Source organism: Carassius auratus, unplaced genomic scaffold (genome assembly GCF_003368295.1).
Source record: "Carassius auratus strain Wakin unplaced genomic scaffold, ASM336829v1 scaf_tig00044895, whole genome shotgun sequence".
In the NCBI taxonomy this organism is placed as follows: Eukaryota; Metazoa; Chordata; class Actinopteri; order Cypriniformes; family Cyprinidae; genus Carassius; species Carassius auratus.
The window spans coordinates 1-15,000 of record NW_020526859.1 but is presented as its reverse complement, the minus strand read 5'-3'; the positions used below and the strand labels follow the sequence as shown (position 1 = coordinate 15,000).

Below are 15,000 nucleotides of genomic sequence, written 5' to 3'. Positions count from 1 at the left end.
AGCTTTTTGGACATTTTTCACTTAATATATAATAATTTTGCCAAAAAATAGAGTCAATGCCCGATCTCTAAATATTAACAGGTTTGGGCCTGGTTAGTACATGGATGGGAGACTGCCTAGGAATACCAGGTGCTTTAATCTTTTTGGAAAATTTCACGAATTATATAATAATCTTTCATTAAAAAAAAAAAAGATTCAATGCCCGATCTCTGAATCTTAGCAGGTTTAGGTCTGGTTAGCACTTTGATGAGAGACTGCCTAGGAATACCAGGTGCTTTAAGCTTTTGGGTTTTCTTTCCTATTTATATAATGTACTGGCGATTAGATTGGCTGGTCTTTAAATAGCCCTCTCTTTGCAGCAGTCTTCGCTTACGGCCATACCAACCTGGCTATGCCCGATCTCGTCTGATCTCGGAAGCTAAGCAGGTTTGGGCCTGGTTAGTACTTGGATGGGAGACCGCCTGGGAATGCCAGGTGCTGTAAGCTTTTTGGACATTTTTCACTTAGTATATAATAATTTTGCCAAAAAATAGAGTCAATGCCCGATCTCTGAATCTTAGCAGGTTTAGGTCTGGTTAGTACTTTGATGAGAGACTGCCTAGGAAAACCAGGTGCTTTAAGCTTTTGGGTTTTCTTTCCTACTTATATAATGTACTGGCGATTAGATTGGCTGCTCTTTAAATAGCCCTCTCTTTGCAGCAGTCTTCGCTTACGGCCATACCAACCTGGCTATGCCCAATCTCGTCTGATCTCGGAAGCTAAGCAGGTTTGGGCCTGGTTAGTACTTGGATGGGAGACCGCCTGGGAATACCAGGTGCTGTAAGCTTTTTGGACATTTTTCACTTAGTATATAATAATTTTGCCAAAAAATAGAGTCAATGCCCGATCTCTAAATATTAACAGGTTTGGGCCTGGTTAGTACATGGATGGGAGACTGCCTAGGAATACCAGGTGCTTTAATCTTTTTGGAAAATTTCACGAATTATATAATAATCTTTCATTAAAAAAAAAAAAAAAAAAATTGAGTCTATGCCCGATCTCTGAATCTTAGCAGGTTTAGGTCTGGTTAGCACTTTGATGAGAGACTGCCTAAGAATACCAGGTGCTTTAAACTTTTGGGTTTTCTTTCCTACTTATATAATGTACTGGCGATTAGATTGGCTGGTCTTTAAATAGCCCTCTCTTTGCAGCAGTCTTCGCTTACGGCCATACCAACCTGGCGATGCCCGATCTCGTCTGATCTCGGAAGCTAAGCAGGTTTGGGCCTGGTTAGTACTTTGATGGGAGACCGCCTGGGAATGCCAGGTGCTGTAAGCTATTTGGACATTTTTCACTTAGTATATAATAATTTTGCCAAAAAATAGAGTCAATGCCCGATCTCTGAATATTAGCAGGTTTGGGCCTGGTTAGTACATGGATGGGAGACCGCCTGGGAATACCAGGTGCTGTAAGCTTTTTGGACATTTTTCACTTAGTATATAATAATTTTGCCAAAAAATAGAGTCAATGCCCGATCTCTGAATCTTAGCAGGTTTAGGTCTGGTTAGCACTTTGATGAGAGAATGCCTGGGAATACCAGGTGCTTTAATCTCTTTGGAAAATTTCACGAATTATATAATAATCTTTCATTAAAAAAAAAAAAAAAAAAAAAAGAGTCAATGCCCGATCTCTGAATCTTAGCAGGTTTAGGTCTGGTTAGCACTTTGATGAGAGACTGCCTAGGAATACCAGGTGCTTTAAAAAAGGAAACAGATGATTCTTCTGCACAATCTGACTTTGCTGCAGCCTGGAATTGAACTACTGGTTTTCGTCTGGTCAGAGGAGAACTGACCCCCCAACTGAGCCTGGTTTCTCCCAAGGTTTTTTTCTCCATTCTGTCACCGATGGAGTTTCGGTTCCTTGCCGCTGTCGCCTCTGGCTTGCTTAGTTGGGGTCACTTCATCTACAGCGATATCATTGACTTGATTGCAAATAAAAACAGACACTATTTCAACTGAACGGAGATGACATAACTGAATTCAATGATGAACTGCCTTTAACTATCATTTTGCATTATTGAGACACTGTTTTCCAAATGAATGTTGTTCAGTGCTTTGACGCAATGTATTTTGTTTAAAGCACTATATAAATAAAGGTGATTGATTGCTTGATTTAAGCTTTTGGGTTATCTTTCCTACTTATATAAAGTACTGGCGATTAGATTGGCTGTTCTTTAAATAGCCCTCTCTTTGCAGCAGTCTTCGCTTACGGCCATACCAACCTGGCGATGCCCGATCTCGTCTGATCTCGGAAGCTAAGCAGGTTTGGGCCTGGTTAGTACTTGGATGGGAGACCGCCTGGGAATACCAGGTGCTGTAAGCTTTTTGGACATTTTTCACTTAGTATATAATAATTTTGCCAAAAAATAGAGTCAATGCCCGATCTTTGAATATTAGCAGGTTTGGGCCTGGTTAGTACTTGGATGGGAGACCGCCTGGGAATACCAGGTGCTGTAAGCTTTTTGGACATTTTTCACTTAGTATATAATAATTTTGCCAAAAAATAGAGTCAATGCCCGATCTCTGAATATTAGCAGGTTTGGGCCTGGTTAGTACATGGATGGGAGACTTCCTGGGAATACCAGGTGCTGTAAGCTTTTTGGACATTTTTCACTTAGTATATAATAATTTTGCCAAAAAATAGAGTCAATGCCCGATCTCTGAATCTTAGCAGGTTTAGGTCTGGTTAGCACTTTGATGAGAGACTGCCTGGGAATACCAGGTGCTTTAATCTCTTTGGAAAATTTCACGAATTATATAATAATCTTTCATTAAAAAAAAAAAAAAAAAAAAAGAGTCAATGCCCGATCTCTGAATCTTAGCAGGTTTAGGTCTGGTTAGCACTTTGATGAGAGACTGCCTAGGAATACCAGGTGCTTTAAAACAGGAAACAGATGATTCTTCTGCACAATCTGACTTTGCTGCAGCCTGGAATTGAACTACTGGTTTTCGTCTGGTCAGAGGAGAACTGACCCTCCAACTGAGCCTGGTTTCTCCCAAGGTTTTTTTCTCCATTCTGTCACCGATGGAGTTTCGGTTCCTTGCCGCTGTCGCCTCTGGCTTGCTTAGTTGGGGTCACTTCATCTACAGCGATATCATTGACTATTTCACGAATTATATAATAATCTTTCATTAAAAAAAAAAAAAAAAAAAGAGTCAATGCCCGATCTCTGAATCTTAGCAGGTTTAGGGTCTGGTTAGCACTTTGATGAGAGACTGCCTAGGAATACCAGGTGCTTTAAAACAGGAAACAGATGATTCTTCTGCACAATCTGACTTTGCTGCAGCCTGGAATTGAACTACTGGTTTTCGTCTGGTCAGAGGAGAACTGACCCCCCAACTGAGCCTGGTTTCTCCCAAGGTTTTTTTCTCCATTCTGTCACCGATGGAGTTTCGGTTCCTTGCCGCTGTCGCCTCTGGCTTGCTTAGTTGGGGTCACTTCATCTACAGCGATATCATTGACTTGATTGCAAATAAAAACAGACACTATTTCAACTGAACAGAGATGACATAACTGAATTCAATGATGAACTGCCTTTAACTATCATTTTGCATTATTGAGACACTGTTTTCCAAATGAATGTTGTTCAGTGCTTTGACGCAATGTATTTTGTTTAAAGCACTATATAAATAAAGGTGATTGATTGATTGATTTAAGCTTTTGGGTTTTCTTTCCTACTTATATAAAGTACTGGCGATTAGATTGGCTGTTCTTTAAATAGCCCTCTCTTTGCAGCAGTCTTCGCTTACGGCCATACCAACCTGGCGATGCCCGATCTCGTCTGATCTCAGAAGCTAAGCAGGTTTGGGCCTGGTTAGTACTTGGATGGGAGACCGCCTGGGAATACCAGGTGCTGTAAACTTTTTGGACATTTTTCACTTAGTATATAATAATTTTGCCAAAAAAATAGAGTCAATGCCCGATCTCTGAATATTAGCAGGTTTGGGCCTGGTTACTACATGGATGGGAGACTGCCTGGGAATACCAGGTGCTGTAAGCTTTTTGGACATTTTTCACTTAGTATATAATAATTTTGCCAAAAAATAGAGTCAATGCCCGATCTCTGAATCTTAGCAGGTTTAGGTCTGGTTAGCACTTTGATGAGAGACTGCCTGGGAATACCAGGTGCTTTAATCTCTTTGGAAAATTTCACGAATTATATAATAATCTTTCATTAAAAAAAAAAAAAAAAAAAAAAAGAGTCAATGCCCGATCTCTGAATCTTAGCAGGTTTAGGTCTGGTTAGCACTTTGATGAAAGACTGCCTAGGAATACCAGGTTCTTTAAGCTTTTGGGTTTTCTTTCCTACTTATATAATGTACTGGCGATTAGATTGGCTGGTCTTTAAATAGCCCTCTCTTTGCAGCAGTCTTCGCTTACGGCCATACCAACCTGGCTATGCCCGATCTCGTCTGATCTCGGAAGCTAAGCAGGTTTGGGCCTGGTTAGTACTTGGATGGGAGACCGCCTGGGAATACCAGGTGCTGTAAGCTTTTTGGACATTTTTCACTTAGTATATAATAATTTTGCCAAAAAATAGAGTCAATGCCCGATCTTTGAATATTAGCAGGTTTGGGCCTGGTTAGTACTTGGATGGGAGACCGCCTGGGAATACCAGGTGCTGTAAGCTTTTTGGACATTTTTCACTTAGTATATAATAATTTTGCCAAAAAATAGAGTCAATGACCGATCTCTGAATATTAGCAGGTTTGGGCCTGGTTAGTACATGGATGGGAGACTGCCTGGGAATACCAGGTGCTTTAATCTGTTTGGAAAATTTCACGAATTATATAATAATCTTTCATTAAAAAAAAAAAAAAATTGAGTCTATGCCCGATCTCTGAATCTTAGCAGGTTTAGGTCTGGTTAGCACTTTGATGAGAGACTGCCTAGGAATACCAGGTGCTTTAAACTTTTGGGTTTTCTTTCCTACTTATATAATGTACTGGCGATTAGATTGGCTGGTCTTTAAATAGCCCTCTCTTTGCAGCAGTCTTCGCTTACGGCCATACCAACCTGGCTATGCCCGATCTCGTCTGATCTCGGAAGCTAAGCAGGTTTGGGCCTGGTTAGTACTTGGATGGGAGACCGCCTGGGAATACCAGGTGCTGTAAGCTTTTTGGACATTTTTCACTTAGTATATAATAATTTTGCCAAAAAATAGAGTCAATGCCCGATCTTTGAATATTAGCAGGTTTGGGCCTGGTTAGTACTTGGATGGGAGACCGCCTGGGAATACCAGGTGCTGTAAGCTTTTTGGACATTTTTCACTTAGTATATAATAATTTTGCCAAAAAATAGAGTCAATGCCCGATCTTTGAATATTAGCAGGTTTGGGCCTGGTTAGTACTTGGATGGGAGACCGCCTGGGAATACCAGGTGCTGTAAGCTTTTTGGACATTTTTCACTTAGTATATAATAATTTTGCCAAAAAATAGAGTCAATGCCCGATCTCTGAATCTTAGCAGGTTTAGGTCTGGTTAGCACTTTGATGAGAGACTGCCTGGGAATACCAGGTGCTTTAATCTCTTTGGAAAATTTCACGAATTATATAATAATCTTTCATTAAAAAAAAAAAAAAAAAAAGAGTCAATGCCCGATCTCTGAATCTTAGCAGGTTTAGGTCTGGTTAGCACTTTGATGAGAGACTGCCTAGGAATACCAGGTGCTTTAAAAACAGGAAACAGATGATTCTTCTGCACAATCTGACTTTGCTGCAGCCTGGAATTGAACTACTGGTTTTCGTCTGGTCAGAGGAGAACTGACCCTCCAACTGAGCCTGGTTTCTCCCAAGGTTTTTTTCTCCATTCTGTCACCGATGGAGTTTCGGTTCCTTGCCGCTGTCGCCTCTGGCTTGCTTAGTTGGGGTCACTTCATCTACAGCGATATCATTGACTTGATTGCAAATAAAAACAGACACTATTTCAACTGAACAGAGATGACATAACTGAATTCAATGATGAACTGCCTTTAACTATCATTTTGCATTATTGAGACACTGTTTTCCAAATGAATGTTGTTCAGTGCTTTGACGCAATGTATTTTGTTTAAAGCACTATATAAATAAAGGTGATTGATTGATTGATTTAAGCTTTTGGGTTCTCTTTCCTACTTATATAAAGTACTGGCGATTAGATTGGCTGTTCTTTAAATAGCCCTCTCTTTGCAGCAGTCTTCGCTTACGGCCATACCAACCTGGCGATGCCCGATCTCGTCTGATCTCAGAAGCTAAGCAGGTTTGGGCCTGGTTAGTACTTGGATGGGAGACCGCCTGGGAATACCAGGTGCTGTAAACTTTTTGGACATTTTTCACTTAGTATATAATAATTTTGCCAAAAAAATAGAGTCAATGCCCGATCTCTGAATATTAACAGGTTTGGGCCTGGTTAGTACATGGATGGGAGACTGCCTGGGAATACCAGGTGCTTTAATCTCTTTGGAAAATTTCACGAATTATATAATAATCTTTCATTAAAAAAAAAAAAAAAAAAAAAAAAAAAAAGAGTCAATGCCCGATCTCTGAATCTTAGCAGGTTTAGGTCTGGTTAGCACTTTGATGAGAGACTGCCTAGGAATACCAGGTGCTTTAAAACAGGAAACAGATGATTCTTCTGCACAATCTGACTTTGCTGCAGCCTGGAATTGAACTACTGGTTTTCGTCTGGTCAGAGGAGAACTGACCCCCCAACTGAGCCTGGTTTCTCCCAAGGTTTTTTTCTCCATTCTGTCACCGATGGAGTTTCCGTTCCTTGCCGCTGTCGCCTCTGGCTTGCTTAGTTGGGGTCACTTCATCTACAGCGATATCATTGACTTGATTGCAAATAAAAACAGACACTATTTCAACTGAACAGAGATGACATAACTGAATCCAATGATGAACTGCCTTTAACTATCATTTTGCATTATTGAGACACTGTTTTCCAAATGAATGTTGTTCAGTGCTTTGACGCAATGTATTTTGTTTAAAGCACTATATAAATAAAGGTGATTGATTGATTGATTTAAGCTTTTGGGTTTTCTTTCCTACTTATATAATGTACTGGCGATAAGATTGGCTGTTCTTTAAATAGCCCTCTCTTTGCAGCAGTCTTCGCTTACGGCCATACCAACCTGGCTATGCCCGATCTCCTCTGATCTCGGAAGCTAAGCAGGTTTGGGCCTGGTTAGTACTTGGATGGGAGACCGCCTGGGAATACCAGGTGCTGTAAGCTTTTTGGACATTTTTCACTTAGTATATAATAATTTTGCCAAAAAATAGAGTCAATGCCCGATCTCTGAATATTAGCAGATTTGGACCTGGTTAGTACATGGATGGGAGACTGCCTGGGAATACCAGGTGCTTTAATCTGTTTGGAAAATTTCACGAATTATATAATAATCTTTCATTAAAAAAAAAAAAAAAAAAAAAATTGTGTCTATGCCCGATCTCTGAATCTTAGCAGGTTTAGCTCTGGTTAGCACTTTGATGAGAGACTGCCTAGGAATACCAGGTGCTTTAAACTTTTGGGTTTTCTTTCCTACTTATATAATGTACTGGCGATTAGATTGGCTGGTCTTTAAATAGCCCTCTCTTTGCAGCAGTCTTCGCTTACGGCCATACCAACCTGGCTATGCCCGATCTCGTCTGATCTCGGAAGCTAAGCAGGTTTGGGCCTGGTTAGTACTTGGATGGGAGACCGCCTGGGAATACCAGGTCCTGTAAGCTTTTTGGACATTTTTCACTTAGTATATAATAATTTTGCCAAAAAATAGAGTCAATGCCCGATCTCTGAATATTAGCAGGTTTGGGCCTGGTTAGTACATGGATGGGAGACTGCCTGGGAATACCAGGTGCTGTAAGCTTTTTGGACATTTTTCACTTAGTATATAATAATTTTGCCAAAAATAGAGTCAATGCCCGATCTCTGAATCTTAGCAGGTTTAGGTCTGGTTAGCACTTTGATGAGAGACTGCCTAGAAAATACCAGGTGCTTTAAGCTTTTGGGTTTTCTTTCCTACTTATATAATGTACTGGCGATTAGATTGGCTGATCTTTAAATAGCCCTCTCTTTGCAGCAGTCTTCGCTTACGGCCATACCAACCTGGCTATGCCCGATCTCCTCTGATCTCGGAAGCTAAGCAGGTTTGGGCCTGGTTAGTACTTGGATGGGAGACCGCCTGGGAATAGCAGGTGCTGTAAGCTTTTTGGACATTTTTCACTTAGTATATAATAATTTTGCCAAAAAATAGAGTCAATGCCCGATCTCTGAATATTAGCAGGTTTGGACCTGGTTAGTACATGGATGGGAGACTGCCTGGGAATACCAGGTGCTTTAATCTGTTTAGAAATTTCACGAATTATATAATAATCTTTCATTAAAAAAAAAAAAAAAAAAAAAATTGTGTCTATGCCCGATCTCTGAATCTTAGCAGGTTTAGCTCTGGTTAGCACTTTGATGAGAGACTGCCTAGGAATACCAGGTGCTTTAAACTTTTGGGTTTTCTTTCCTACTTATATAATGTACTGGCGATTAGATTGGCTGGTCTTTAAATAGCCCTCTCTTTGCAGCAGTCTTCGCTTACGGCCATACCAACCTGGCTATGCCCGATCTCGTCTGATCTCGGAAGCTAAGCAGGTTTGGGCCTGGTTAGTACTTGGATGGGAGACCGCCTGGGAATACCAGGTGCTGTAAGCTTTTTGGACATTTTTCACTTAGTATATAATAATTTTGCCAAAAAATAGAGTCAATGCCCGATCTTTGAATATTAGCAGGTTTGGGCCTGGTTAGTACTTGGATGGGAGACCGCCTGGGAATACCAGGTGCTGTAAGCTTTTTGGACATTTTTCACTTAGTATATAATAATTTTGCCAAAAAATAGAGTCAATGCCCGATCTCTGAATATTAGCAGGTTTGGGCCTGGTTAGTACATGGATGGGAGACTGCCTGGGAATACCAGGTGCTTTAATCTGTTTGGAAAATTTCACGAATTATATAATAATCTTTCATTAAAAAAAAAAAAAAAAAAAAAAAAAAATTGAGTCTATGCCCGATCTCTGAATCTTAGCAGGTTTAGGTCTGGTTAGCACTTTGATGAGAGACTGCCTAGGAATACCAGGTGCTTTAAACTTTTGGGTTTTCTTTCCTACTTATATAATGTACTGGCGATTAGATTGGCTGGTCTTTAAATAGCCCTCTCTTTGCAGCAGTCTTCGCTTACGGCCATACCAACCTGGCTATGCCCGATCTCGTCTGATCTCGGAAGCTAAGCAGGTTTGGGCCTGGTTAGTACTTGGATGGGAGACCGCCTGGGAATACCAGGTGCTGTAAGCTTTTTGGACATTTTTCACTTAGTATATAATAATTTTGCCAAAAATAGAGTCAATGCCCGATCTTTGAATATTAGCAGGTTTGGGCCTGGTTAGTACTTGGATGGGAGACCGCCTGGGAATACCAGGTGCTGTAAGCTTTTTGGACATTTTTTACTTAGTATATAATAATTTTGCCAAAAAATAGAGTCAATGGCCGATCTTTGAATATTAGCAGGTTTGGGCCTGGTTAGTACTTGGATGGGAGACCGCCTGGGAATACCAGGTGCTGTAAGCTTTTTGGACATTTTTCACTTAGTATATAATAATTTTGCCAAAAAACAGAGTCAATGCCCGATCTCTGAATCTTAGCAGGTTTAGGTCTGGTTAGCACTTTGATGAGAGACTGCCTGGGAATACCAGGTGCTTTAATCTCTTTGGAAAATTTCACGAATTATATAATAATCTTTCATTAAAAAAAAAAAAAAAAAAAAAAAAAAGTCAATGCCCGATCTCTGAATCTTAGCAGGTTTAGGTCTGGTTAGCACTTTGATGAGAGACTGCCTAGGAATACCAGGTGCTTTAAAACAGGAAACAGATGATTCTTCTGCACAATCTGACTTTGCTGCAGCCTGGAATTGAACTACTGGTTTTTCGTCTGGTCAGAGGAGAACTGACCCCCCAACTGAGCCTGGTTTCTCCCAAGGTTTTTTTCTCCATTCTGTCACCGATGGAGTTTCGGTTCCTTGCCGCTGTCGCCTCTGGCTTGCTTAGTTGGGGTCACTTCATCTACAGCGATATCATTGACTTGATTGCAAATAAAAACAGACACTATTTCAACTGAACAGAGATGACATAACTGAATTCAATGATGAACTGCCTTTAACTATCATTTTGCATTATTGAGACACTGTTTTCCAAATGAATGTTGTTTCAGTGCTTTGACGCAATGTATTTTGTTTAAAGCACTATATAAATAAAGGTGATTGATTGATTGATTTAAGCTTTTGGGTTCTCTTTCCTACTTATATAAAGTACTGGCGATTAGATTGGCTGTTCTTTAAATAGCCCTCTCTTTGCAGCAGTCTTCGCTTACGGCCATACCAACCTGGCGATGCCCGATCTCGTCTGATCTCAGAAGCTAAGCAGGTTTGGGCCTGGTTAGTACTTGGATGGGAGACCGCCTGGGAATACCAGGTGCTGTAAACTTTTTGGACATTTTTCACTTAGTATATAATAATTTTGCCAAAAAATAGAGTCAATGCCCGATCTCTGAATATTAACAGGTTTGGGCCTGGTTAGTACATGGATGGGAGACTGCCTGGGAATACCAGGTGCTTTAATCTCTTTGGAAAATTTCACGAATTATATAATAATCCTTTCATTAAAAAAAAAAAAAAAAAAAAAAAAAAAGAGTCAATGCCCGATCTCTGAATCTTAGCAGGTTTAGGTCTGGTTAGCACTTTGATGAGAGACTGCCTAGGAATACCAGGTGCTTTTAAACTTTTGGGTTTTCTTTCCTACTTATATAATGTACTGGCGATTAGATTGGCTGGGTCTTTAAATAGCCCTCTCTTTGCAGCAGTCTTCGCTTACGGCCATACCAACCTGGCTATGCCCGATCTCGTCTGATCTCGGAAGCTAAGCAGGTTTGGGCCTGGTTAGTACTTGGATGGGAGACCGCTGGGAATACCAGGTGCTGTAAGCTTTTTGGACATTTTCACTTAGTATATAATAATTTTGCCAAAAAATAGAGTCAATGCCCGATCTTTGAATATTAGCAGGTTTGGGCCCTGCGTTAGTACTTGGATGGGAGACCGCCTGGGAATACCAGGTGCTGTAAGCTTTTTGGACATTTTTCACTTAGTATATAATAATTTTGCCAAAAAATAGAGTCAATGCCCGATCTCTGAATATTAGCAGGTTTGGGCCTGGTTAGTACATGGATGGGAGACTGCCTGGGAATACCAGGTGCTTTAATCTGTTTGGAAAATTTCCGGATTATATAATAATCTTTCATAAAAAAAAAAAAAAAAAAAAAAAAAAAAATTGAGTCTATGCCCGATCTCTGAATCTTAGCAGGTTTAGGTCTGGTTAGCACTTTGATGAGAGACTGCCTAGGAATACCAGGTGCTTTAAACTTTGGGTTTTCTTTCCTACTTATATAATGTACTGGCGATTAGATTGGCTGGTCTTTAAATAGCCCTCTCTTTGCAGCAGTCTTAGCTTGCGGCCATACCAACCTGGCTATGGCCCGATCTCGTCTGATCTCGGAAGCTAAGCAGGTTTGGGCCTGGTTAGTACTTGGATGGGAGACCGCCTGGGAATACCAGGTGCTGTAAGCTTTTTGGACATTTTTCACTTAGTATATAATAATTTTGCCAAAAAATAGAGTCAATGCCCGATCTTTGAATATTAGCAGGTTTGGGCCTGGTTAGTACATGGTTGGGAGACTGCCTGGGAATACCAGGTGCTTTAATCTCTTTGGAAAATTTCATGAATTATATAAATAATCAGTCATTAAAAAAAAAAAGAGTCAATGCCCGATCTCTGAATCTTAGCAGGTTTAGGTCTGGTTAGCACTTTTGATGAGAGACTGCCTAGGAATACCAGGTGCTTTAAGCTTTTGGGTTTTCTTTCCTACTTATATAATGTACTGGCGATTAGATTGGCTGGTCTTTAAATAGCCCTCTCTTTGCAGCAGTCTTCGCTTACGGCCCATACCAACCTGGCTATTCCGCGATCTCGTCTGATCTCGGAAGCTAAGCAGGTTTGTGCCTGGTTAGTACTTGGATGGGAGACCGCCTGGGAATACCAGGTGCTGTAAGCTTTTTGGACATTTTTCACTTAATATATAATAATTTTGCCAAAAAATAGAGTCAATGCCCGATCTCTAAATATTAACAGGTTTGGGCCTGGTTAGTACATGGATGGGAGACTGCCTAGGAATACCAGGTGCTTTAATCTTTTTGGGAAAATTTCACGAATTATATAATAATCTTTCATTAAAAAAAAAAAAAAAAAAAAAATTGAGTCTATGCCCGATCTCTGAATCTTAGCAGGTTTAGGTCTGGTTAGCACTTTGATGAGAGACTGCCTAAGAATACCAGGTGCTTTAAACTTTTGGGTTTTCTTTCCTACTTATATAATGTCACTGGCGATTAGATTGGCTGGTCTTTAAATAGCCCCTCTCTTTGCAGCAGTCTTCGCTTATGGGCCATACCAACCTGGCTATGCCCGATCTCGTCTGATCTCGGAAGCTAAGCAGGTTTGGGCCTGGTTAGTACTTGGATGGGAGACCGCCTGGGAATACCAGGTGCTGTAAGCTTTTGGACATTTTTCACTTAGTATATAATAATTTTGCCAAAAAATAGAGTCAATGCCCGATCTTTGAATATTAGCAGGTTTGGGCCTGGTTAGTACATGGATGGGAGACTGCCTGGGAATACCAGGTGCTGTAAGCTTTTTGGACATTTTTCACTTAGTATATAATAATTTTGCCAAAAAATAGAGTCAATGCCCGATCTCTGAATCTTAGCAGGTTTAGGGTCTGGTTAGCACTTTGATGAGAGACTGCCTAGGAATACCAGGTGCTTTAAAACAGGAAACAGATGATTCTTCTGCACAATCTGACTTTGCTGCAGCCTGGAATTGAACTACTGGTTTTCGTCTGGTCAGAGGAGAACTGACCCCCCAACTGAGCCTGGTTTCTCCCAAGGTTTTTTTCTCCATTCTGTCACCGATGGAGTTTCGGTTCCTTGCCGCTGTCGCCTCTGGCTTGCTTAGTTGGGGTCACTTCATCTACAGCGATATCATTGACTTGATTGCAAATAAAAACAGACACTATTTCAACTGAACAGAGATGACATAACTGAATCCAATGATGAACTGCCTTTAACTATCATTTTGCATTATTGAGACACTGTTTTCCAAATTAATGTTGTTCAGTGCTTTGACGCAATGTATTTTGTTTAAAGCACTATATAAATAAAGGTGATTGATTGATTGATTTAAGCTTTTGGGTTTCTTTCCTACTTATATAATGTACTGGCGATAAGATTGGCTGTTCTTTAAATAGCCCTCTCTTTGCAGCAGTCTTCGCTTACGGCCATACCAACCTGGCGATGCCCGATCTCGTCTGATCTCGGAAGCTAAGCAGGTTTGGGCCTGGTTAGTACTTGGATGGGAGACCGCCTGGGAATACCAGGTGCTGTAAGCTTTTTGGACATTTTTCACTTAGTATATAATAATTTTGCCAAAAAATAGAGTCAATGCCCGATCTCTGAATATTAGCAGGTTTGGGCCTGGTTAGTACATGGATGGGAGACTGCCTGGGAATACCAGGTGCTGTAAGCTTTTTGGACATTTTTCACTTAGTATATAATAATTTTGCCAAAAAATAGAGTCAATGCCCGATCTCTGAATCTTAGCAGGTTTAGGTCTGGTTAGCACTTTGATGAGAGACTGCCTAGAATACCAGGTGCTTTAAGCTTTTGGGTTTTCTTTCCTACTTATATAATGTACTGGCGATTAGATTGGCTGGTCTTTAAATAGCCCTCTCTTTGCAGCAGTCTTCGCTTACGGCCATACCAACCTGGCTATGCCCGATCTCGTCTGATCTCGGAAGCTAAGCAGGTTGGGCCTGGTTAGTACTTGGATGGGAGACCGCCTGGGAATACCAGGTGCTGTAAGCTTTTTGGACATTTTTCACTTAGTATATAATAATTTTGCCAAAAAATAGAGTCAATGCCCGATCTCTGAATATTAGCAGGTTTGGGCCTGGTTAGTACATGGATGGGAGACTGCCTGGGAATACCAGGTGCTTTAATCTGTTTGGAAAATTTCACGAATTATAATAATAATCTTTCATTAAAAAAAAAAGAGTCAATGCCCGATCTCTGAATCTTAGCAGGTTTAGGTCTGGTTAGCATTTTGATGAGAGACTGCCTAGGAATACCAGGTGCTTTAAGCTTTTGGGTTTTCTTTCCTACTTATATAATGTACTGGCGATTAGATTGGCTGGTCTTTAAATAGCCCTCTCTTTGCAGCAGTCTTCGCTTACGGCCATACCAACCTGGCTATGCCCGATCTCGTCTGATCTCGGAAGCTAAGCAGGTTTGGGCCTGGTTAGTACTTGGATGGGAGACCGCCTGGGAATACCAGTGCTGTAAGCTTTTGGACATTTTTCACTTAGTATATAATAATTTTGCCAAAAAATAGAGTCAATGCCCGATCTCTGAATATTAGCAGGTTTGGGCCTGGTTAGTACATGGATGGGAGACTGCCTAGGAATACCAGTGTGCTTTAATCTTTTTTGGAAAATTTCACGAATTATATAATAATCTTTCATTAAAAAAAAAAAAGAGTCAATGCCCGATCTCTGAATCTTAGCAGGTTTAGGCTCTGGTTAGCACTTTGATGAGAGACTGCCTAGGAATACCAGGTGCTTTAAGCTTTGGGTTTTCTTTCCTACTTATATAATGTACTGGCGATTAGATTAGGCTGGTCTTTAAATGCCCTCTCTTTTGCAGCAGTCTTCGCTTACGGCCATCCAACCTGGCTATGCCCGATCTTCGTCTGATCTCGGAAGCTAAGCAGGTTTGGGCCTGGTTAGTACTTGGATGGGAGACCGCTGGGAATACCAGGTGCTGTAAGCTTTTTGGCATTTTTCACTT

At 40.7% G+C, this 15,000-nt stretch overlaps 21 non-coding genes and 2 pseudogenes across 21 annotated transcripts in view; all 23 read left to right on the top strand.

Moving 5' to 3' along the window:
* Positions 1–4, top strand: part of LOC113087478 (5S ribosomal RNA) — a 119-nt gene extending 115 nt beyond the window's left edge. The window contains exon 1 of the ribosomal RNA XR_003285460.1: positions 1–4. This exon is cut by the window's left edge and continues 115 nt beyond it. This is a non-coding gene — a ribosomal RNA (5S ribosomal RNA).
* A 363-nt stretch (positions 5–367) lies between these two features.
* Positions 368–486, top strand: LOC113087466 (5S ribosomal RNA). Its single transcript, XR_003285450.1, has one exon. It is a non-coding gene; the product is annotated as a 5S ribosomal RNA (ribosomal RNA).
* A 221-nt stretch (positions 487–707) lies between these two features.
* Positions 708–826, top strand: LOC113087477 (5S ribosomal RNA). The gene has a single exon (XR_003285459.1). It is a non-coding gene; the product is annotated as a 5S ribosomal RNA (ribosomal RNA).
* Positions 827–1,198: 372 nt separating this feature from the next.
* On the top strand, positions 1,199–1,317 carry LOC113087475 (5S ribosomal RNA). The gene has a single exon (XR_003285457.1). It is a non-coding gene; the product is annotated as a 5S ribosomal RNA (ribosomal RNA).
* Positions 1,318–2,242: 925 nt separating this feature from the next.
* LOC113087465 (5S ribosomal RNA) lies at positions 2,243–2,361 on the top strand. Its single transcript, XR_003285449.1, has one exon. It is a non-coding gene; the product is annotated as a 5S ribosomal RNA (ribosomal RNA).
* Positions 2,362–3,782: 1,421 nt separating this feature from the next.
* LOC113087527 (5S ribosomal RNA) lies at positions 3,783–3,901 on the top strand. Its single transcript, XR_003285506.1, has one exon. It is a non-coding gene; the product is annotated as a 5S ribosomal RNA (ribosomal RNA).
* A 512-nt stretch (positions 3,902–4,413) lies between these two features.
* On the top strand, positions 4,414–4,532 carry LOC113087593 (5S ribosomal RNA). The gene has a single exon (XR_003285565.1). It is a non-coding gene; the product is annotated as a 5S ribosomal RNA (ribosomal RNA).
* Positions 4,533–5,037: 505 nt separating this feature from the next.
* On the top strand, positions 5,038–5,156 carry LOC113087582 (5S ribosomal RNA). The gene has a single exon (XR_003285554.1). It is a non-coding gene; the product is annotated as a 5S ribosomal RNA (ribosomal RNA).
* A 1,060-nt stretch (positions 5,157–6,216) lies between these two features.
* Positions 6,217–6,335, top strand: LOC113087526 (5S ribosomal RNA). The gene has a single exon (XR_003285505.1). It is a non-coding gene; the product is annotated as a 5S ribosomal RNA (ribosomal RNA).
* A 796-nt stretch (positions 6,336–7,131) lies between these two features.
* Positions 7,132–7,250, top strand: LOC113087469 (5S ribosomal RNA). The gene has a single exon (XR_003285452.1). It is a non-coding gene; the product is annotated as a 5S ribosomal RNA (ribosomal RNA).
* Positions 7,251–7,625: 375 nt separating this feature from the next.
* On the top strand, positions 7,626–7,744 carry LOC113087476 (5S ribosomal RNA). The gene has a single exon (XR_003285458.1). It is a non-coding gene; the product is annotated as a 5S ribosomal RNA (ribosomal RNA).
* A 358-nt stretch (positions 7,745–8,102) lies between these two features.
* LOC113087479 (5S ribosomal RNA) lies at positions 8,103–8,221 on the top strand. The gene has a single exon (XR_003285461.1). It is a non-coding gene; the product is annotated as a 5S ribosomal RNA (ribosomal RNA).
* Positions 8,222–8,595: 374 nt separating this feature from the next.
* Positions 8,596–8,714, top strand: LOC113087570 (5S ribosomal RNA). The gene has a single exon (XR_003285543.1). It is a non-coding gene; the product is annotated as a 5S ribosomal RNA (ribosomal RNA).
* A 517-nt stretch (positions 8,715–9,231) lies between these two features.
* Positions 9,232–9,350, top strand: LOC113087463 (5S ribosomal RNA). Its single transcript, XR_003285447.1, has one exon. It is a non-coding gene; the product is annotated as a 5S ribosomal RNA (ribosomal RNA).
* Positions 9,351–10,415: 1,065 nt separating this feature from the next.
* Positions 10,416–10,534, top strand: LOC113087525 (5S ribosomal RNA). The gene has a single exon (XR_003285504.1). It is a non-coding gene; the product is annotated as a 5S ribosomal RNA (ribosomal RNA).
* A 381-nt stretch (positions 10,535–10,915) lies between these two features.
* On the top strand, positions 10,916–11,033 carry LOC113087496 (5S ribosomal RNA). The gene has a single exon (XR_003285477.1). It is a non-coding gene; the product is annotated as a 5S ribosomal RNA (ribosomal RNA).
* Positions 11,034–11,550: 517 nt separating this feature from the next.
* LOC113087497 (5S ribosomal RNA) lies at positions 11,551–11,670 on the top strand. The gene has a single exon (XR_003285478.1). It is a non-coding gene; the product is annotated as a 5S ribosomal RNA (ribosomal RNA).
* A 364-nt stretch (positions 11,671–12,034) lies between these two features.
* On the top strand, positions 12,035–12,155 carry LOC113087567 (uncharacterized; annotated as a pseudogene).
* A 378-nt stretch (positions 12,156–12,533) lies between these two features.
* LOC113087495 (5S ribosomal RNA) lies at positions 12,534–12,653 on the top strand. The gene has a single exon (XR_003285476.1). It is a non-coding gene; the product is annotated as a 5S ribosomal RNA (ribosomal RNA).
* A 772-nt stretch (positions 12,654–13,425) lies between these two features.
* Positions 13,426–13,544, top strand: LOC113087464 (5S ribosomal RNA). The gene has a single exon (XR_003285448.1). It is a non-coding gene; the product is annotated as a 5S ribosomal RNA (ribosomal RNA).
* A 357-nt stretch (positions 13,545–13,901) lies between these two features.
* LOC113087498 (5S ribosomal RNA) lies at positions 13,902–14,019 on the top strand. The gene has a single exon (XR_003285479.1). It is a non-coding gene; the product is annotated as a 5S ribosomal RNA (ribosomal RNA).
* A 362-nt stretch (positions 14,020–14,381) lies between these two features.
* LOC113087524 (5S ribosomal RNA) lies at positions 14,382–14,499 on the top strand. The gene has a single exon (XR_003285503.1). It is a non-coding gene; the product is annotated as a 5S ribosomal RNA (ribosomal RNA).
* A 365-nt stretch (positions 14,500–14,864) lies between these two features.
* Positions 14,865–14,982, top strand: LOC113087568 (uncharacterized; annotated as a pseudogene).
* The last annotated feature ends 18 nt before the right edge of the window (positions 14,983–15,000 follow it).